The following is a 23,608-nucleotide window of genomic DNA, read 5'->3' on the forward strand; positions in this document are numbered from 1 at the left end:
ATAATAGAACCTTTAAGCCTGCAATCCTATAATCAATTACCTAGGAGTCCTATTTGGCTTACTTCTCAGTAGACAAATGTAGGATTGCACTGTAAATAATGTAAACTCTTTCAGTTCTTCAATTAATGCTGTTTTAAAAATTATCCACTGTTACTTAAACTATAAATATCCAGAACAAAAGTTTGCTCTAAATGCAATCTCTAGGTCATTTCTTCACATGTCAGATGGGTCAGTGTTGGGAAAGGAGATAAGACAAAGACAGGGTGACCATATGGAAAGGAGGACAGAGCTCAGGTATCTTTAATAGTTGTATAGAAAAGGGAATTTCAGCAGGTGCCATTTGCATGCATACAGCACCTGGTGAAATCCCCTTGTCATCACAACATTTAAAACTGCAGGAGCCCTGCCCTCTTTTGTATACTAGAGTGATCAGAATTTCACCAGGTGCTGTACACATACAAATGACACCTGCCAAAATTCCCCTTTTTGTACAACTGTTAAAGATACAGGAGCACTGTCCTCCTTTCCATATGGTCAGCCTAGAAGATATTTAACCAACTTGATCAAATAATTTATCTATCTTCATCAACTGTTTGCACTGAAAGCTTTCAATTGATATTCCCAGTGATTGAAGCAATTGGTACTTCCAAGGTTTGTGAATTGTTGGTAAAATATATCAGTCTAAAGTACACTGTCAGATTGGTCACCATCTGTGCCTATTCTAAAAGGATGGTGAGTTATTTGCATTAATAACAACTCTCATACTATTACAGGGTTGGTGGGGGAAAGGAAAACAAAATAAAATCAATTCACATACAATAGCCCCAGGAGAGAGAATGGGTGTCAAGCTTCATGTTCAGGTCCCCTGACCCTCTGAAGCAGATTTGGGGTTTGCAGGCGGAGAGGGAATCCATCGTCCCAGCAGTTTCCATTTCACTGACAGACAGCATTGGATACAACCCTGTTTATCTAAAAGTGTTTGATATGATAGTTGCCTTGAATGTCTCTTTATAAAGGGTTGAGTAACTAAAGGCCCAGAAAGTCATCATGCTCTTAGGGTAAATTCAGCAACAGAAAACCCTATGACAGTTATTATTCAGGCCTCAGAGCTTCTCTACATGAGAGATTGATTGCACACTTATGATAGGCCACTTACAGAAGTTTGTGGGTCCTTTATATGATGATATCAACCTCCAGGATGCCACCTGCGCATTCCCCAAGTAATCTCGCTTTTAAAATTAGCAGAGATAATACACTACTAAAAATTAACGGTGTATTTCCTCAGTGTAATAAGTTGGCATTGCACTATAATACAGCCACTAAATGGTGCTGTTTTATTGAACTTTATGGAGTATTGTCAAGAGGGGAAGTTTTCAATTACAAGACACATGATCGCCATCTAAAGGAGCTGTAGAAAGACCCAGACAAAGAAAGCCTAATAAGGGTGTGTTATTTCCTTAATGTAGAGATGCTCTCAGTTTATTTGGCAGGCATTCAGAATAGGACCTTTGAAGGTGATCTTAAGGTTCAGGTAGATACATATGGGAGAAGGCTCCTACTTGGATGGCCGATTCCAGAAGGTGGTGCTGGGGGATTATTGCTCTGTGCCATGGCTTCTAAGCCATGGGGTTCTACAGGGCTCTATCTTATCCCCTATGCTGTTTAACATATACATGAAGCCGCTGGGGGAGGTTATCCGGAGATGTGGACTGAGGTGTCATCAATATGCGGATGATACCCAGCTCTACCTTTCCTTTTCATCAAACCCAGGTGAGGCAGTGGCTGTTCTGAACCAGTGCCTGGGCACGGTAATAGACTGGATGAGGGCTAATAAACTGAAACTCAATCCAGACAAGACGGAGGTACTGTTAGCGGGTGGTTCATCTGTCCGGCGAGGTGATGTTTGCCCTGTCCTGGATGGGGTTGCACTCCCCCTGAAGGATCGGGTCCGTAGTTTGGGGGTGCTCTTGGATCCAGGACTGTCACTTGAGGCACAGGTGAACTCAGTGGCAAAGAGTACCTTTTACCAGCTTAGGCTGATATACCAGCTGCGCCCTTATCTGGACAGAGATAGCCTAGCTACAGTTATCCATGCTCTGATAACCTCTCGTTTGGATTACTGCAATGCGTTATATGTGGGGCTGCCTTTGAAAACGGTCCGGAAACTTCAACTGGTACAAAACAGGGCAGCACGCTTACTAACAGGGACTGGCCGACGAGACCACATTACGCCAGTCTTTTTCCAGCTTCATTGGCTGCCAGTCCAGGTCCGGGCCCGATTCAAAGTGCTGGTATTAACATTTAAAGCCCTAAACGGCTTGGGGCCAGGTTATCTGAAGGAACGCCTCCTCCCATATGTACCTGCCCGGACCCTAAGGTCATCTTCAGGGGTCCTTCTCCGTGAGCCCCTGCCAAAGAAAGTGAGGCAGGTGGCTACCAGGAGGAGGGCCTTCTCTGCTGTGGCACCCCGGCTGTGGAATGAGCTCCCTAAGGAGGTTCGCTTGGCACCTACATTATATGCTTTTAGACGCTGGCCTTGTAGGCCCCTTCCAACTATGCTATTCTATGACGCCAGGTGAAGACCTTTTTATTCTCCCAACATTTTAACAATCTATAAATACATTTTAACATGGTGTTTAAAATTTGTAATTTTGCATTGCTGCTGTTTTTATCTGGTTGAGCTTTTTTATTGTATTTTATATTATGGTTTTATACTGTTGTTTTATATTATGAATGGTTTTAATTTTTGTGAACCGCCCAGAGAGCTCCGGCTATTGGGCGGTATAGAAATGTAATAAATAAATAAATAAATAAAGGCAATCTTTCAGATAACTTTTAAAACTATCTAACCTTTATGACTTTAAAGGTTAGGACACAGTACTTTAAGGTGGACATGAAAAACTTAGAAGAGTTCAGCTGACTAAGCGCAGGCATATGATCAAATAGCACAGTCCCAGTTAATTATCCTGCAGACCAATTGCAATTTCTGAAACATTTTTAAAGGCAGCCCAGGCATTGCAATAGTTTTATGATATGACATGGATTTTTGGGGGGTCTATGTAGAAATGATCTGTTACTATAGGAGATAGAAAGCAGAATATTGCTCCAATTCTTTTACCTTAAAAGAGTTATTTTGGACATAGCAATTGTTTTGGACATAGAGATGCAGGCTATTCCAAGCTATTTCTCATAGGAAGATACATTTTTAAAACTAATTTCCCTCTGAAATAAGGATCATATCTAATCTTAAAGCTGTCTATCTCTGTGGAATATGCTGCTTTTGTAGACAAGGCAGCCAGTTTAGCCAGTTCAGCTATTCAATGAGTTTTTATAAGTACATATAGAATCCATTTAAGCTACCAGATGGGGAAATGATAGATTGCTAATAAGGATAGCACCTAGCAACCCTAGCAAAGCATAATCAGTAATTTGTCCCCACCTCCTTTAAACTTCTTAAAGGAAGTCCACTGCACTACAAGGCATGTGGCAGTGAGCACACGGCAAAATCACAATGGAAATGAATATGCAAAACAAAGAGAAAGGAATAATCTAAAAAAAAAAGAGTGTACAAGGAAGAGGAGGAAAAGTTACAGGCCTAGCTTGCTTGGTTTAGAAGAGTGAACTTTTTTTTCTCATGATGCTATTGCTGCAGTAGTCACAGAAGAACTGAGCAGAAAGCCATGGAGTCCACCTTTGGTTATGTATATTAGACCTAGGAGTGAGCACAGAAGATGCCCTACACAGGAGCAGGTTTCCCCATATATGTATTTCTCCGCTGTGGCACCCCAGCTGTGGAATGAGCTCCCCAGAGAGGTCCGCCTGGCGCCTACACTGTACTCCTTTCATCACCAGCTGAAGACCTTTTTATTCTCTCAGTATTTTAACACTTAATTTTAACTTAAATTTAAACTTTACTGTTCTAACTCTGTATTTTAATCTTATATCAATTTTGTTGCGTGGTTTTATCCTGGTTGTGCTTTTTATACTGTAATTGTATAAAATTTGTAATTATGCTTTTAACATGTTGGTTGTTTTATTATGGTTTTAACTTTTGTGAACCGCCCAGAGAGCTTCGGCTATTGGGCGGTATAAAAATGTAATAAATAAATAAATAAATAAATTTATACAAAGACCACGAAGACGAACCATTACAAACAGCATTATATACAGTGTCTGCAATAAATAATTGCACAATTTCTCTAACCTTGCTTACAATCTTAAATATCTCTGAAGTTTTTTTCTCAGAAGAGTCTTTCCTGACCCAACATCTCACTGAAGATCTAGATCTGGTAGATCTAGGCTTTATTTCTGACCTTTCTTCTGTCCTTCATACATAAAAGAAAATCAGGTGAGCCTTTTCCTTCAGCACTGCATGCCTGAAATATTTCTAAAACAAAGTCTGCCTCCTAATGGACAGAGTGGGTATCTACAGAGTCTGAGTGATCATAGCTCCTGTGTTGGTTCCAAACTGACAAAGTGTATATAAAGTGATTGTACCTCTACAATTAATAAAACACAGATTCAAAATTGTTTTAAAAGAGCATTACAAAAACAGTAGCAATGCTCAGAATTTTAGATACTACTTAAAAAAAAAACACAGCCAGATCATCTACCTTCAAGCACAAGAGATACCAAGGATGCTGCAGTCTGGGAAAGTAGCTAGTCTGGCTCAAATACAACTGCACACCCAAAAAACATTAGTAAATCACCCAACAATACTCAGTTATGTAAGCATTTTAAGTTATGGGCCTTTAAACAGGATCAGAATATTATCACCCCGCCTGAAGGAACTCAGCAAACCAGCCTTCCCCAACCAGGTTTTGCGCTACAACTCCCATCATCCCTAGCCAGCTGGGTCAATTACCTACTGGTTGGGGATGATGCAAGTTTAAGTCCAGCACATCTGGAGAGCACCAGGTTGGGGAAAGCTGCAATAAACTAATGTGGAATGGAGAAACGCACACACCAGTTTGATATTTCCTTCTTAATCATTTTTAGTCCACAATTAAGATAAAATAACACATTACCGTTACAAAATACTTATAAACATTGGGCAGTGTCCAACAGTTGCACTCTGCCTACACTGGTACCATTGCTCTCACAGACCCACTGCTTGCACAATGATTTTTGACACTTTTAAAAATAACCCTAGAAACACATGAAAACACTCATTTCTGGATCAGGACAGATTGGCAGAGCCACCTTCTGTGAGTTCCACTGACCTACCCAGTTCCAGAAATGAGTGTTTCCACTTATTTGGGATTATTTTCAGAAGCACCAAAGCCTTATTCTGTCAGCAGTGGATCCCACAAGGAGCACAATAGGATAATCCAATGGCTGAAATTGTCACAAGAAAAAGTGAATAATAAGTTAAATATATGCTAATTAAACAATATCCAATAAATTAGAATTTTGGGGTGCAATAATTATTATGGAAATCTCAGCAAAGATTTTGAGGGTTAGCAACATTTAATAATTTCAAAAGATAATTTTATGGAATAACCACTTTTTTGCTTTTGTTCATTTTCCTTTGCTAGAAAAACCATTCATGGATTCAACCCCTTGTTCACCTACACAATGGGAAGCAGGTGGCAAAATACATTTATTCCAAGTTATTAATATACATATGGCTAGAATATCGCTTACATTTTTATTCAGCTTTAAAGGGTCATGTTATGTATAATTCTACTTGATAAAAAGTAAATAGTAATAGGGCTGTCATCAGTAATATACCATCAGTGATTATTGAAGGTAGTGGTTGAAGACAGAGACAACCTAAAAACCACTTTTTTGTTTTTGTAGGATAAAGCTTTCATTTCTAGTTACATTCTTAATCGAGTTCCACCAACATTGGCATCTACCAAGTGCCTCTTGGATGTTTAAGTAGCAACGTAAGAGCTCTATTGGAGTATACCAAATGTCTACTTAATCCAGTATCCTTTTTACAATAAGGCTATCCATATACTCCCAAGAAGCCTACAAACAAGGCATGAAAAGAACAGTCCTTCACCACTGTTGCCATTCCTCCAGGAACTGGTATTCAGAGGCACAGTAACTCAGAACCTGTTGGTTCCATTTAGGTTGTACAGCTAACAGCCATTTATAAATTATCATCTGTTTATAAATGTTGAATGCTTCTCCCATATAGATCCTTGGAAGGCTACATTGCTTACACCATAGAGATTAACAGCAGAAATGCCATTAACTGCTAGCCCCCACACACCAATACAGAAAGATTCAGTATGTTCATTTCACCTGGATTTGAAAATTTCATAACAATCTCCACACCTATGAGCTGAGTGCATTTCTCTTATTGATTGTCCTGGCCAGTCACAATATTAAAACTACAAAACTCTCAGACACTGTGTACACAAATTATTATTATTATTATTATTATTATTATTATTATTATTATTATTATTAATTACATTTATATACCACTCTATAGCCAAAGCTCTCTGAGTGGTTTACAAAAATTAAAAGACTGAACATTATTATTATTATTTATTTATTTATATAGCACCATCAGTGTACATGGTGCTGTACAGAGTAAAACAATAAAATAGCAAAACCCTGCCGCATAGGCTTACATTCTAATAAAATCATAACAAACAATAAGAAGAATCAATATACAATAAGAATCAATAAGAATCAATATACAAAATTTAAAACCATAAAAACACCTAACATTTAAAACAATTTTTAAACTCTTAGCCAGGCCAAAGACAATTCTGGAGCCAGTTAAAACTCAACACATGCTGCTAAATGCCTGGAGAAAATGAAAAGTCTTGACCTGGTCCCAAAAAAGATAATAATTGGGGACCACCAAAGAGAAGGCCCTCTCCCTTGTTGCCATCCTCCGAGCTTCCCTCAGAGTAGGCACCCAGAGGAGGACCTGAGCTGTTGAGCGTAGTGTACGGGTAGGTTCATGTCGGGAGAGGTGTTCCGTCAGGTATTGTGGTCCCAAGCCGTGCACCTTGAATCAGGCTCGGATTTAAAGCAGACTAATTTTATGACCCTGAGAGCCATACACTGAAGTGAAATATCTTAGATGCTAATTTCCTCAGTTAACATATTTAACATTACAAATATTCATAGATGCAAACGTAACTGTTAGAGTACATATTGATTTACACATGTTATGGAGTCCAAAGAATCTTTTACTTTCCCAACCTCCTGCAAAATTGCTTGCAGCAATTTCAAAAATGTTTTCTTGCAATTTTAGTGGGTGGAAAAATATTTAATTTCAACCAGACCCTTCTGTAAATTTCATCACTGGTTCCAATAAAAACTTACAGCAACAATATTAGTGGTAAGGGAAGGGAATTTGTAAGAGAGAACAGAAGGAGGAGAGGATGAAAAATAGGAGGGTGGCAAAAAGAGAGAGAGAGAAATAATGAAAATTATAGGGATGAGCTGAGAAACAAGAAAAAAATGTAGAATAACAGATAACCAAAAAGAAGTGGGACAGGAGGGTAAAGTACAATCCACATCCTATTCAAATGTAAAAAATGTTCCATTGGTTTTAGAGAATCTGGTCATATCTTGAGTGGAATAAGTATTTGCTGGAACAAAACAAAACAACCAATTATGGATGTATTTTAATTTTAAAAGAATTATTCTAATTTGTGGTACTAATTAAAACAAAATAAAATATGATACTCATGTATTTATAACATAAGGAAAACTACTAAAAAGTGAAGGAAGATTTTTAATATGACATCAGAGATTAATTACAATGCATATTTCAAGCAGTCCATGTTTTAATGGAAGTAGTTCCATTATTGTCTTAAGAGATGTATATTTTAAAAAGTGATACCAATCTTTCATACTCCAGATGTGATTTGAAATTTGAGTAGCACTAACACACAATTATAGTACAAAAATTGGGCATATAGATTTACTTTAAGGAATTACAAACAGTTCACTGTGAAGTGAACTTTGCAAGATACTAACAATAACATATATAATTTTCTAAAAGTGCAGTTCTAAGGAATTAATAGAAAGCGGGCTCTGAGATAGGAGCCCTCTGACTATACTATGCCCTGCCTGCAGAAGCCAGACAGGACAAGAGGAAAACACGGATGAAAATACCACCCATTTCTCCTTTTCTTTGCAGTTTTATGTTGGTGTGGGCAGGACAGGCCCACACCAACAGAGTTTAGTAACCTGTGGATCCTGGCCTCTTCTTCCCTTTTCATCCCTAGTGTCTTGCCCCCCATTCCATCTTCCCAAGCTGTTGCAACCTTGAAGAACAGCTGCTGTACTGCTTTCTGCGGCAGATGTGGGACTGTGGTGGGAATGGTCCTTCCCAAAGTCATAGCAGTGTCTATGGTCTTAGGAGGTGAGATCCATCATAACCTGATGCTCTCCCAGGGATTGTAGGATTGATTTGTAATATTCTAAATTAAATGCACAAAATCACATACAAAATATTTATTTTAATTTGAATGTATTTCTATTATCTTGAGTGTTTTTACCTGATAAACACATTTTATAAATAAATTAAATGCAGATAAATACAAAGTTATGAACATTTGTGAATTTTGTCCCTTCTTTTAAATTTCAGGAAGTCGTAGTTTATGACCATCTGAAAACTTTCATTTGATGAAAAATAAAATTCTAAAGTATTCAGAGTGAAGAATCTGAATGTAAACAAACAAACCATAATGTAAATAAACAAACCATAATGTAAATAAACAAACCATAATGTAAATAAACAAACAAATAAGAATATAAGACAGAGATCACTGCAGTCAAGCAAGGATGCAATGCCTGCAGAGAAGAGTGCCACTGGGTTCAATAGATCAGTTCCCCCCCACCATCCCTCCCCACCAACATGAGCATGAAAGTTCATTTGCAGACAGCAGAGGGAGGCATTAGGAGAAATGGAAGGTCTGCACACTCCTCACATGTCCTCATCCAGCTGTCTCTCTCCTTGTGCCATGCAGATTCCTTTTACACTCACATTGGAGGGGAAGCAGAAGAAAAGTGTCACTTCTACCAGTGTTTTGCTCAACAAAGCCTTTTGTGTGTGTTTTAAATTAACTTCATTATTTTGAGGTTTATCAGCATTTCATAGAATCATAGAATCATAGAATAGTAGAGTTGGAAGGGGCCTACAGTATAAGGCCATCGAGTCCAATCCCCTGCTCAATGCAAAAATCCACCCTAAAGCATACCTGACAGATGGTTGAACATCTGAGATTTCCAGAAATAATCAAAATAAGTACATATGCTTTGGCTACTGGGCAATATAGAAATATATACTCAGCCATCAACATCCCTCTCCCCTTAGGGCTCTCTGCCCCACAGGAGCCCCTGGGGCCAGTCCCCCTGCTTCCAGAGGAAGTCACATTGCTATCTTCAGATTCTGAGGGCTCTGTTTCTGAAGCTGCTACCACACTCTAGCTGCCTCCATGCCATCGCAGCCAAAGGCTTCAAAAGCAAACATTGTCCCTTTACGGGAGAAGGCTTCATGCAGTACACAGAAAAAGCAACCAGCCTTTAGAGATCCCAAGTCCTATTAAGGGCTCAGTCTTGAGTCCATCTGACTTCCATCCCAGGTATCTGACCTCACCTCTGGATTCTCTCCCCTGGAACTTTACTTGATCCCTGAGAATATGATCGGTATGTTAAACTGGGGCTAACCCCAGATTTAACAGGATGCACAGATTATTATTATTATTATTATTATTATTATTATTATTATTATTATTATTTGCATTTGTATACTACCTAATAGCCAAAACTCTCTGGGCGGTTCACATAAGATAAAAAAAATCATAAGAACAATATACAAGAATTAACCACAAAAACATGCAATATGCACATACATCTAAAACCACTATAACAAATTTAAAACGATGAGCCAAAAAACAAACCCAGGCTCATTACATATTGCTAAATGCCTGGGAGAAGAGAAAAGTCTTGACCTGGCGCCGAAAAGATGACTATGTCAGCACCAGGCAGGCCTCGCCAGGGAGACTGTTACACAGTTGGGAGGCCACCACAAAGAAGTCTCTCTCTCTTGTTGCCACCCTCCAAGCTTCCCTCCGAGGAGGCACCTGGAGGAGGACCTTAGATGTTAAATGCAGCGTAGGGAAAAGTGTTCCATCAGGTATTGTGGTCCCAAGCTGTGTAAGGCTTTATAGGTTAAAAACCTTGAATTGGGCTCCGAAACATTCAGACAGCCAATACAAGCGGGCCAGAGTGGGTCTCATATGCTCGAACCTTCTGGTCCCTGTTATCAATCTGGCTACTGCATTTTACATGAGCTGCAGCTTCCAAACTGTCTTCAAAGGCAGCCCCACATAGAGTGCATTGCAATAATCTAATTTGGAGGTTACCAGAGCATTGACAATTGAAGCCAGGTTATCCCTGTCCAGATAGGGGCATAGCTGGGCCACTAACCAAAGCTGGTAGAAGGCACTCCATGCCACCGAGGTCACATGAGCCTCAAGTGACAGAGACGGTTCTAAGAGAACCCCCAAGCTACGAACCTGCTCCTTCAGGGGGCGTGCAACCCCATCCAGAACAGGTTGAACACCCTCCATCCAGTCAGCAGAATCACCCACTAAAAGCATCTCAGTCTTGTCTGGATTGAGCTTTAGTTTATTATCCCTCATCCAGTCCATTTTTGTAGCCGGGCACGGGTTCAGCACATCCACAGCCTCACCTGTTGAAGCTGAAAAGGAGAAATAGAGCTGTGTGTCATCAGTGTACTGATGACAATGCACTCCCAACAGCTTCATGTAAGTGTTAAACAGCATGGTAGACAAGACTGACCCCTGCGGAACTCCATTCTGGAGAATCCACAGAGCCGAGCAATGTTCCCCAAGCACCACCTTCTGGAGCTGACCAGCCAAGTAGGAGCGGAACCAAACTTTACAGGTGTTCATTATTATTATTTATTCAATTTATACTCTGCCTATCTACAAAATACCCTCAGCAGCAGGTATTCATTGCAGGTGGGATGGAATAGTTTTTAAAAATCAGAAGTGGGGACCAAATGCAACCTAGTTTACAATTGCCAATTCTTGGGATATAGTCCTGTGACTCCCTGAAGACTAACAAATCCATTGTGATAGAAGTTTTTGCAGACATGCATCTGATAAAATAGTATCTCTGGCTTGTGAAAGTTTATGCCACAATAAATTTGTAGCAATTAAATTTAAAAAACCAAGAACATCTTAATCCTTTCTCACAATAATCAATTTAGAAACTTTAATACTGATGTCTACTGCCAGATTAATTAGATTTCTGATATTTTTCACATACCTTAATAGATCTATAAAACAAAACAGTATGAGCTGACATTGTGAGATTTCAGATTCTGCAACACTGCATTAGATTCATTTGCTTAATCAGGTGACCCTAATCAGCTCTAGTTGAATCAGGAGACCATTTGGAGAATAAAGCTTAAAGTATCAAAGGCTCTCTGGAACAAATGGTGAACTGAAACCAGATTGGTAGAAGGCAATTTATGATTTGGGTGCATAATGATTAAAAAGTGTGGATATCAGCGATTGTTTAAAGAAAGGGAGAGAAACCTACAAAAAATTCCTATTGAAAACAAGGGCAGATGATAGCATTTGAAAGACAGCAACCCTCCCCCAGTTCAAGAATGGGTGACCATATGAAAAGGACAGGGCTCCTGTATCTTTAACAAATGTATAGAAAAGGGAATTTCAGCAGCTGCTATTTGTAGGCATGCAGCACCTGGTGAAATTCCCTCTTCATCACAACAGTTAAAGCTGCAGGTGCCCTGCCCTCTTTTGTATCTGGTCACTCTAGTATAGTGAGGAGGTTAGCCTCACCCCAAGGTTGCTGAGAACAAGGAGCCTGATGAACCATGATGACAGTCCCACAAGTTATCTAACCAATGTGAATTATAAGGGTGAGGAGGTGGGACTGGGGAGACATCCTGAATCTTGCCTTCCAATGCAGAAGTGATCAGGTGAGGTTCCACCATCGAGGCTGGCACGACCTCAGGAATCAGTGACGACAATCACTACATCACAAAAAATAAAGAAAATAAAAATAACACAAGTGGATGGTTCCCACCAAAACACCTCAGCTATGGAAGTTTCTTGAACTGAGTTTGTGCACAGAAGCAGATGTCGTATGTGTGATGAAAGAATTTGTTGTGATATTTCTTCTTCTGTTGTGATTCTTTTGGTCAGTCACTACATACTCTGATTCATGTAGTCCTGACAGTACCAGGAAAATGTTCAGACTGAGCTAACAATTCTTGTTGAATCCTTACTGAACTCTTCCCAATATGGTGGATCCCATCTTAGATTGTCTTTATGAATTCCTACTGCTTAGGATTTCTAAACCAGGGGAAGCAACCCTTTCGGACAGTGGGCACCTTTTGCAATTTAGATGCCATTGGAGCCATGGCAAAGGAGAACTAACCTGTCCAAAAAGACTGAGTAAAGGTAAATTATAGCCCCAACACATAATTCTTTTGAACCCACAATTTTCAGCACCAACAGAAACCTATTTCACAACAACCCCAGCTACCAGTAAGAAAATATGTTAATTTGAAAAAAGAAGGAGTAGGGGACCTTGGCGGATGTCCAGAAAGGTGTCCAGGAGCACATTGTTGCCCTTTGGGAACTCTTCCTAACTGCTGCTACTCTTTAATATGGTTGGGGGTGGAGTGGGGGGAGACTAAACAGGACATTTTCTTGATCTCTGTCAGAAAATAACTGAAGCTAGGAGCAGGCTACATAGAATAAGTTTTTCAGAAGGTTCAATACTACTCATGTACAATCTTAATAGGACAGCGGAGAGAACATGAACTACAATAACCATTGTAAAAATATTATAACTGATCCATCAGAAATTAGGTTATAGAAATGAGCTCCGGCTATTGGGCGGTATAGAAATGTAATAAATAAATAAATAAATACTGTAAAAGTATATAAAATGGTAAAATGTATTTTTGGATCATTTAACCTCTAATTGATGAACTAAAGTGACTAGTCAAGTATGGCCTCAATTAACAGGGTTTGTATATATTTTGTTAAAATATTTTCAGGGTTTATATTTATGTTATGTTATCTTTTGCAGTCTACACTATCACCTTAGCAGCTACATGCTGAAAAAGGGCTTATAAAAATTAGCACACAGTTTTTCAATTAAATTGATGAAACTAACAAAGTCAGTTTTAAAAATCAATTTCATTTAAGCAACTTCAGTGCTTTTTAGTTTAACAGTAATCATTCCAATTTATACTATTTTAGACGCTTCCAGTATTTTCAAAATTTAACTTCCAATTGCATTTATTCATCTCCCAAATCTTCCTCTTCACAGACGTCTGCATGAGTTCTTTCCTATGATAATGTATGGTCATTCTTAAGTCACCATTCAGCATAACTTTAACAATGAAACAGGTATTATTTTTATAATTTCAATTTAGAGTATCAATTAATTGGTCCTTTATATTATTTTTCAGCTAGAAACAGATTCAAATGTTATTCCTAACAAAACAAACAAAATTAGGAACTGTCACCAATTAGCATGGCAAGCTGTATCGATGCTTACTTAAGGAACAGATCCTGTCAGCCCTCCACAGATCATCACACAACCTTTCTGGTACACCTCCAACTGACGTCAGAAGTTTCTTAGAAACACTCAGTGCAAACGTGATTGGGAAAAATCTGTTTGTACAAATGAAAGATCAGGCTTGCCTATAGTTCTATGGAAGAAAAACGAAACAACAAAACCTTAAAAACTCTTTCCTAACTACTTCATTGATATTTAATTGTTTTACAACAGCTTTTCTTATATCAATAATCCAAAAGAATTATATCTCGGATTAGTTTTTAAAAGCAAAGAAATTTTGGAATATGTTGTTATATCTCCTCAGTGGAAAAGCTCACACGCATATACACACTTTTCCTCTAACAAAAAAAGCCTCAGTACTACTGCAACAGTACTACTGCAATTCAGTAGCAGATCAGCCAAGTCAGTTTCAGTGGAGTCCATCAGAGAAGCACCTATTGAAATTTTCTGATCTTACCAGCTGTTTCAGCAATTATGAACTTTACCAATTTGGAAACAGGCATCAAAATAACATAAAAGCACTGTAGACAGAAGAGAATAAGAAAATTTCCCAAGAGAAAATCCATTTTATAAGAGGGATTTGAACATGGGTTCACCCAGTCCTTCAAAATTCAAACAATTAGAGTGCTCAAGATTGGGATGATTTCTTAATCATTCTGAACATCACATCTGCTGATAGGAAAAGTAGCCTCTGTTCAGACCTGCTTTTATAAATGCAGAACTCTCAGTAGGCACTGTGTTGCAGCTTACATTTCACTTCCAAAACATATTGTTTTGTTCCCATGAAATGGCTTAATACACTGCCTGCAGCAAATCTGAGAACAACTCTGATAACTTACTAAGCCATTTCATGAAAATGAAAACATTTTATTCATCATGCTAAAGTTAAACATCCTATAATCTGTTTTTCTTCATTTTTTCCAATTTTCCAGAAAAAAACAAGAAAGGCTTCCGGGCCAGGGGGGGGGAACAGTTTCCCCGAATTTCCCCATTTTTTCCCCTTCAGATCTCTATGCTAGAGTAGTTGGATATTGTCTCTAAAGCAGAAGCAAAAACTTCTGAATGCCTCATGGCCACACCAGAGGGGGGAAATGGAAAGGAAGGGAATGGTGCATGAGCCTGAGGCACACTGTGGCTCATTCTCATGATGCTAAACTATAGTGTAACGTAACATCGAAATGTAGCCTCTGGGTTTTAAAGTTGGCCCACAAAATACAACTGGGTGATTTACAGATATTCAGAGCTATGCTACATACAACTTCGTTAGTTCAAACAAGTAGATCCTTCCCTTAAGACTGAAATCCTATACCAGCATTCCCCAGCCTGATGCTTTCAAGATGTTTTGGACTTCAACCCCCATCAGCTGCAACCAGCATGGTCAATGGTGAGGAATGCTGGGAACTGTAGTCCAAATCATCTGGCACCAGGCTGAAGAAGGGTGTTCTATACCAATTTATTAGAGAGTAAGACTGATTGAACACAATGGGCCTTGTTTCTGCATAAACATATATAGATTTCAATGCTCAGATTAATTTACATTTAAAATGAGTAAACATGGACTTTGAAAATGTCACGCCTACAGCAATTCATAATTATTCTCAACATGAAAAAAGCAATGTATGTAGATTATATACCAGCAACAATGCATATTTCTTGCTCAAGTATTTTAATTGTTTATTTTTCATTTAGTTAAGTTTTAACAAAAAGAAAAACATTTCAGTTATCTGAAAACTAAGCACAAGGAAACTCTTTAATTAATAAATTAGTATTGTCTCAGAATCAGGACAATTTTCATTATAAATGGGGATAAAATTGCAACATGCTTTTAACTTTTTTTGTGTGTGAACATTTCCCACAAAAGCCATGTCTTCAGAATCTGATTGCAACAGTATCATCTGAAGTCAGCCTTTTCTTTGTTACAGTGAAGTTCAGCTTACTACACTATCAAAAATAAAGCACTGTAAGCTAATTGCTGGGTAGAATGACGCAAACAGTTTCCAAGACAACAGCCAGAGTACTGGAGTGCCTGCCCTAGCATTTCCTCATCTGTTTGCATTCACGCCAGCAGTCTGACAGTATAGTCACTACATCCTGTTTCATTCAAAAGACACTGAAATGTAGACTGCAAAATTTAACCCTTAACTAACATTTTAAATATTCCAAATGATTCTTTAATACCAATATTTTATTTTACTATTTATTTTTCTGATTATGAAATATTAAATATTTTAGAATCTAAGTCTCCTTTTCCTACTTTATCCCTAAAGAGAACACTCTGTTAAATGGCTCTTCTCAGGGAATGCAAAAAAGACCTAATCTTCAAATTAATAAGTGATAAAAGGACTAGCTGCTTACCTATAGTTAGTGTTCTTCAAGAGATCGCTGTACATTGCAAAGTATGTTCTGAACCTGTACATAGCATTTTCAAACCTTCTAGAACGCTAATAATGACACCACTCTGCATTTGCTTCAAACAACTAGATGGTGCTTTAGAAACATCTGCAGACTGAACTACTGTACGAATAGCATCCAACTTGAAATAGATGCAAGCAGCTGTGTCCTAAAAGTACTTAGCAAATAGATCATAGAAGGCTATCAATAGTTGCTTCATAACACCCTGAGAGCCAACCTGCAGAAGACCTTGAATCATTCAGAAAAGCCCCACAAGGCAGAACTGTGAAGTGTGTGTGTGTGTGTGTGTGTGTGTGTGTGTGTGAAGTATTGTTTCTTCACCAAGCAACCACAGAGTAGGCTGAATAATGAACTTTCTCTTGCATCCAGATCACCAATTCCAGATTCAAGAATTCTAAAAGAACTCATATGTGAAACTGCTGAACTTCTAACAACAACAAAAATGTAACATGTCCCTAATATCAGACTCTGAACCAGAGAGTGGCCAATCTAATCATTTTTAAAGCATAACTCAGTATACTATTATCAAGCATATGGAAGGACATATCCTGCTGAAAAAGAATCAACATGGTTTCTGCAAAAGTAAGACCTGTCTCACCAATGTTTTTGAGAGTGTCAATAAACTTGAGGATTGGGTTGATCCAGTAGAACATTGTTTACTTGGATTTTCAAAAGGCTTCTGACGAAGTCCCACACCAAAAACTCCTGAGCAAAGTTAGCAGGCATGAGATAAGAGGAGAGGTCCTCATATAGAAAGATAACTGGTTAAAGAATAGAAAACAGAAAGTAAGAATAAATGGTCAGCTCTAATAACGGAGGGATATAAATAGTTGAATTCCCCAAGGATCTCTATTGGGACTGGTACTTTTTAATTTGTTTATAAATGATCTGCAGGATTTAGGGGTGAGCAAGGTCACCAAGTTTGCCAGCACCAAATTATTTAGGGTGATTACAGCAAAAAAGAAAAAAGGAAGGGGATTGCAAAAAGCTCCAAAGGGAAATGGGCATTAAAATCTCAAATGTGGTTTAATGGAAGCAAGAGTAAAGTCATGTAGTTTGGGGTGGGGGTGGGGATACTAACTTCACATATACACCAATGGGGTCTGAGTAAATTTGTGACTGACCAAGTAAAAGATATTGGGGTTGTGATGGGATAACTCATGAAAATGTTGACAATGGCTGGGTTCAAACAACACGATAACCCAGACTCAAGGGTTTGAGTCTGGGTGATTATTGAAATGTGGGTTGTTGTTGAAACGTGGGTTACATGGCCAGCACCCAGGAACCTGCAAGGCCAAGCCACTTTGGGGGGCGGGGGAATCTTGCTTTGGCTTCAGCACCAAGACAAGGCGGGCACCACCTGAAGCATCCCGAGTCAAATCTTCACCTGCCCCATCTCCTTCCACATTGCAGGAATGAGGCGGGCTGTACGAAGCCAGCTAAGTCCCCTTCATTGTTCTGTTGAAGCAAAGGGACACAGATGCTTCTGCTTTGACTGTCCCACCTCTTTTCCCCCATTGCAGGAAGGAACATGATGATTGAAGATGGAGCTAATCTAATGTGGTCCCCGTTGCTGCACGGCAAACCCTATGCACAGTGAAGCCTGGTCCCTGACCAAAGAGCAGGGTGTAAGATAACATCAGTTGGGCATGGCCATGTCAGGGGTGTGGCCACACCCACCTTATGTCATCCAGATTACAGAAGGCTGGGTCATCTGGCCTCCCACCCAAAACTAGTTCTGTACCCTGTTATAGATAAATGTTTGTAAGCATATTATGCATAGTTCTTTGGATTACTAAAATGAATAAGTGTTGACAGTTTTCACCACCTTCGTTTTTCCCTTAAATTTACACAAAGTACATGCTATTATCTTTAACTTTTGTAAGTATTTCACTAAAATGTTCTATATCATATAACATTTAAATCGCATTAACAAGGCAGACCTATACATGTCTACTCAGTGTTTTCAACAATGTATAGGATTGCAGCCTAAGAATGCTTTAATATCTCCCATCAAATATTTCAAGTCAAATTCTCATTAGGAAAGAAATTGAAAACAAAACTGCCACTATCATAATGCCTTTGTATAAATCTATTGTACAACCACACTTAGAATATTGTATATATGTGTGGTTAACACACTTCAAAAAGGATATTTTACAGCTGGAAATGGTGCAGGAAAAGGCAATCAAAATGATTTAGGGACTGGAACAACTTCTCTATGATGAAAAGTTACAAAACTCAAAGCTTTTTAGCTTGAAAAAGGCAAGTAAGGAGGCAAAATGATACAGCTTATAAAATTATTCATGGTACAGAGGATGTACCATGAATAATACCAAGCACCCGAGCTCATTCAGTGGTGGAACATTCAGGACAGATAAAAGGAAATACTCCACACACTGCATAAACTATGGAATTCTTTACCGCAAGATGTATTGAGGGCATCCAATTTGGGCAGTTTGAAAGAGATTAGACAAATTCACAGAGGATATAGCCATCCTGTTTAATGGCTGCTCATGTTCTCCACTTTCAGAGGCAATAAATTTCCATATGCCAGTTGCTGGAGAATATGAGTCCAAGAATGCTATTGTATTCATGTCCTGGTCTGGCCTACCCATATGTGTTTGGCTGGCCACTGTAGGAACAGAATGCTGGACTAGATAGGCCTCTGGTCTGATCTAGCACAGCTTTTCTTATGTACTTATGCGTTCTGTTCAATTCACTGTTACTGTACAATTTAAATGTAGGAACTGCATGGTTTTAAGTTTTAGAGGTTAACAGGGACACAAAGCAATACTAATCACCTACCGAAGGCTGTATGAGGGGATAGGATGGGGAGGAAGGGCTGTTCCAACATCAAAGTGTCTTATCCACCCTAGAGGCTCCTGGTATGCCCAAAGAAAGCTCCATGAGTGTTGGGGTACCGCCATTCTGTTCCCCCTCCAGTGGTACTACTAATTTGAGGAATTCAAGGGACCCTGGCTTGCAAGAGGGAAAATCTCCTTGCTCCACAAAATGTCCCTGGATTGGGCCTCTTAACTGCGCCATCCTGAACCTGGTGTAGTCAATTTCCCTCCATTTGATTTCAATGGGAGGCAAACATTTTTTTAAACTATCACAAGCCCCCCCCCCCCCAGCCTGCAGTGAGCTGCCAGGGCATGGGAAATAGCGGATCATCCACTGTGTAACACACACACACTTAAAATTGTTGTACCCAGTTATTTGTTTATTATTACATTTATATCACACCTTTCTTTCACTGTTGAACTCAAGGTGGTGACATTTGATTCCCAGGTGGTTTTCCTTCTAAGCAATGACCAGCTCCAAACCTGCTTAGCTTCAGCAAGGTGGCTGCATTGTGTGCCTTCAGACCATGCTTTATTTTGGATCATGTACTGATGTGGTTTAACATCATAGAGGGAAATTTAGCAAATATTTTTAGAACTCTAATGACAAAGCTATTAATATCTGCAAAGTACATACCAGCCTCTAACTGGAAAAACCCTCACCTTCAATTCAAGAATAGTTAGTAAAGTTTTTTGGATTTGAAAAAAAATGACAAAGTGATTGATACCATTCACAGTCAATCTGGTTACCCTTAAATAATGACTCTATCAAATAAATATATTTTCTGTTTAAGGAAAACATTTAATTAAACAATAAAAGCAATAAAACCGTCAAATCCAACAACTCAAAAGCAGAGGATGAAATTAGCTGTTGTTCTAGAAGCTTGCATCTTTTCCTCAAGGCCTTTGAGCAATCAAAGCCTGCAAAATGTACCCAAAATTGTCTGTCTTCACTTTCACAATGAAATCTGAAAGTGTTAAGCAAGAACATTTACAAATTACCTTCATTTCATTGCCAGTGTTTATTATTCCCATTCTGTCATGGATACCCTAACCTAGAAGATTCTCTAAATATCCAACAACTTCATGACTTGCAATATATTTTGAGTAAAAAATGGGGAAGATATCCAGAGAAAGGCATGTGATTCTAATGTACATGGACATGCAAATGCCCTGAAGCACTTTATTTTACTAGGGTGACCATATGAAAAGGAGGACAGGGCTCCTGTATCTTTAACAGTTGCATAGAAAAGGGAATTTCAGCAGGTGTCATTTGTAAATATGGAGAACCTGGTGAAATTCCCTCTTCATCACAACAGTTACAGCTGCAGGAGCTATACCAGAGTGACCAGATTTAAAAGAGGGCAGGGCACCTGCAGCTTTAACTGGTATGATAAAGAGGAAATTTCACCAGGTTCCCCATATATACAAATGACACCTGCTGAAATTTCCTTTTCAATACAACTCTTAAAGATACAGGAGCCCCGTCCTCCTTTTCATATGGTCACCCTAATTTTACTGCACATGTTCCAAAACTAAATCTTGATACTACACTATCCTAAAAACAAGAACTTGAATTCTCAACATAAGGAGAGCAGCTTTGCTGGATCATACCAAAACTCTATCCAGTCTAGCATCCTGTTTCCAACCATGGCTAGCCAAATGCTTCTAGGAAGTCCACAATGTTACAGAGAAGCTCAACCACAGCAACTTTCTGTATATGTGTAGTATGTGCTTTGTAATTTTTGTTGACATCATTATGGCACTTTGGCTAAAGAATCCATTTTGTTCTTAGATAGGCTGTGAGAGACTTGAAGGCTGCCAGAAATGACCTCCACCAATTAAATTAAAGGGAGTTGCTCCACAGAATACCAGATATATTCAAATACTTACCTGACTGCCAAGTCACCACTCCAGCCAAACAACACAAGAGGGTACCTTTAAATTGGACAATCTAGATGCTTGATATGAGACATGTTCCAATCCAGAAGTATCTCCTACCAAAAAAGATTAACTGAAGTATCACCTGAGCACCACTACCCCTTGTGATACCTTTTGTTCAGCATACCTCTACCTGTCTCCTAGAAGCATGGTTTTTGTAATGTTCAAGAAACCAACTGTAATTAATTAACTGAAGTAATTTTACCCCACTCCTCAGCCAAAAAGGCTCCTGGAGCAACTTACAAGCTTTCAATCTTAAAAAAAAAAAAAAAAAAAAACTACACAAGGGGAAAGGGATGGGTAGGGAAGAGGAAAAAATTAAGTAGTCTTTCAGCAGGGTTGATGGAATGGCCCTCCTTCCCCGCTTATCTTCCTTTGTACAATATGCTGGAGTTTAGCCAGGAACCTCCTTGAGAGTCTGCTAACTATTGATCCCTTCGTTCTACCCCATCCCGAATCCACCCCCAAAGTCATTGATCCTTTTGTACTCCTTCAGTTGAAGTTTGGTACATTTTTTTCTTCTTTCACTTTCTTTCATCATAGGACTCAAGCTTATGGGAGGGACAGACTTGCTGTTACACTGCTCTAAAATAGCCTGGGATTCATTTGACTCTCAGGCCTGTTCCTTGTGATCCTTTCCTAGCACTCTCTCTACTCTACTTTGGTGCTCTCTCTTTTTGCAGTAGCTGCTCATTCTCTGCAGGAGTTCTCTGGGCTCCTGGAGGAGGTTTTGCGGGTGGGGAGTCAATAGACCTGCCACTCCTCAGCTGCACGACGGCTGGGGGAAAAGAGGAGACTACAGGAGCAAGCTGCCAAGTAGTTGTGGTGCAGGATGAACCAAGTCATAAAGAGCAACATGATTAGCTAGCTGCAGTGGTGTACAGTGCAAGCACTGGAGGGGAAGCTGAACGTGCATGTGTGAGAGGGGGAAGAATAGTAGCCAACGTAGTCATTCTGAGTTTCTCCAGTGTTAGAAATTTGTTCAGATTTATGAGATCCAGGATGGGCCAAAGCCCTCCATCCTGCTTGGGCACTGTAAAATACAGGGAAAAGAAACAGTCGGTCACTAGAGGTGAAGATATTCTCTGAATAGCCCCTTTGTGCAGGAGAGTTTGAGTCTCTTGTTCTAACACCTCCAATGGAGTTGTTGTTTTTATAGTGCCCGCTGGAGGGAGGATATCAAACCCTATTTTGTAGCCTTGATTGACAATAGCAATCACCCAGGAATCTGTTGTTATCAACATCCATGCTGCTGCCTAAGGCCATACTACCTTGAACACGCCCGATCTCGTCTGATCTCGGAAGCTAAGCAGGGTCAGGCCTGGTTAGTACCTGGATGGGAGACCGCCTGGGAATACCGGGTGCTGTAGGCTAAAAAAGAAAAGAAAAAGAAAACAAAGAAAAAAAAACATCCATGCTGGTAAAAATGGTAAAAGGCAATTCCTGAACACAGGAAGGTGAGTATTGATGCAGTTTCCCCCTATTATGTCAAAATCTCTGTGCAGGTGCAGTTGTTGTTGAGCAGACTGGTATTGAGAGGAACGGTCAAACTATGAGTGGAAAAAAAAATAGGGTTGTTGATGCTGCCTAAACCAACGATGGGGCTTGTAGGATTGTTGTGATTGATGTTGACCAGGACCTGTCTTTTTAACAGTGGACTTAGCCTTCTGAACCGAGTCCATTTGTTCATCAGTTTTCACGTTAAAAGGGTCTTCTCCATCAAATGGGAGGTCCTCAATTCTGGAGCGAGCTTCAGCTGTCAAGCCCATCGATCTCAGCCAAGCATGCCGTCAAAGTGTGATTGCACCCAACATTGGCTTGGTGCCACAATCAACTTGACAGCGGGTAGTGTTGATTAGTAGTTTAGATACTTTGATGGCTTCCACCTGGGACATCCTAGCCAGCTCATGTCTATCTTCTGGCAAATAGTCGCATAGCAAACTCATACTTTCCCACAAGAATAACTGGTAGCAGGACATCATGGCCTGGTAATTGCCAATACAAAGTTCCAAAGCTGCCAAAGTATATAGCTTTCACCCCAGTACATCAAGGCGATGGCTTTCTTTGTCAATGGGAGAGGCGTGAATCTTTTGAGATTGCCCTTGTGCTCATTCTACAATAATAGAATTTGGCCAGGGATGAGAGAAAAGAAACCCAGCTTCCTTTTCTTGGACTCCGACTCGAGCCACATCGATGTTGAAGGCATTGATGAAGGGACAGCCCAAGTTTGCTTCACTGTCTGCAGTAATGTTGACAGAAAGGGAATTGCTACTGGTTTGGACTCCTCTGAATATACTGCTTCAAACACTGAGTCTCAGATCTGCTCCACTGTTTGTTGAACATCAGTGCTCAGGGATTGTGTCAGTCTGAGGACCTGTTCAGGGAAAAAGTCATATCCTCTGATGGCAAAGCTCTGTCATGGGTCCCAACAACTTCTTCTGGTAATGGTAAAGAGTACCACTGATGAAAATGAAGAGGAGTCAGAATGATAATCCTCTCCTGAAGTAGGAGACAACAGTGGAACCGAAGTTGTGTCAGCAGCTCCTTCTGCCATATTCTGTGGAGGTGGCAGAAGTTGCTTTTCCTTCTCAGTCTCCTTTCTGTGATCTCAAGAAATTGACATTGAACGCGATGGTACTGGTGGTGGGGGCAAAAAGGTATCCCAACTGGCAGACAGGTATGAAATATATCAGGGTGAGGCTGCACTGAGATATCTGGTACATTCACAATATATATTGTAAACTCTACAGTGCTGCCATTCCTCGGTATGGTAGTGTCTCATCAGTGGAATCGACCATTCTGAAAACTGGTCCAAATTTCTCCTGAGAAGCAAA

The 23,608-nt window shown here is 39.6% G+C and overlaps 1 protein-coding gene and 1 non-coding gene across 2 annotated transcripts in view; one reads left to right on the forward strand and one right to left on the reverse strand.

The window, feature by feature from the left end:
- Positions 1-23,608, reverse strand: part of PDE3B (phosphodiesterase 3B) — an 89,402-nt gene that overhangs the window by 56,371 nt on the left and 9,423 nt on the right. The gene's annotated exons all lie outside the window — the stretch shown is intronic.
- On the forward strand, positions 22,029-22,147 carry LOC134393847 (5S ribosomal RNA). The gene has a single exon (XR_010025126.1). It is a non-coding gene; the product is annotated as a 5S ribosomal RNA (ribosomal RNA).

Source organism: Elgaria multicarinata, chromosome 2 (genome assembly GCF_023053635.1).
Source record: "Elgaria multicarinata webbii isolate HBS135686 ecotype San Diego chromosome 2, rElgMul1.1.pri, whole genome shotgun sequence".
Lineage (NCBI taxonomy): Eukaryota > Metazoa > Chordata > Lepidosauria > Squamata > Anguidae > Elgaria > Elgaria multicarinata.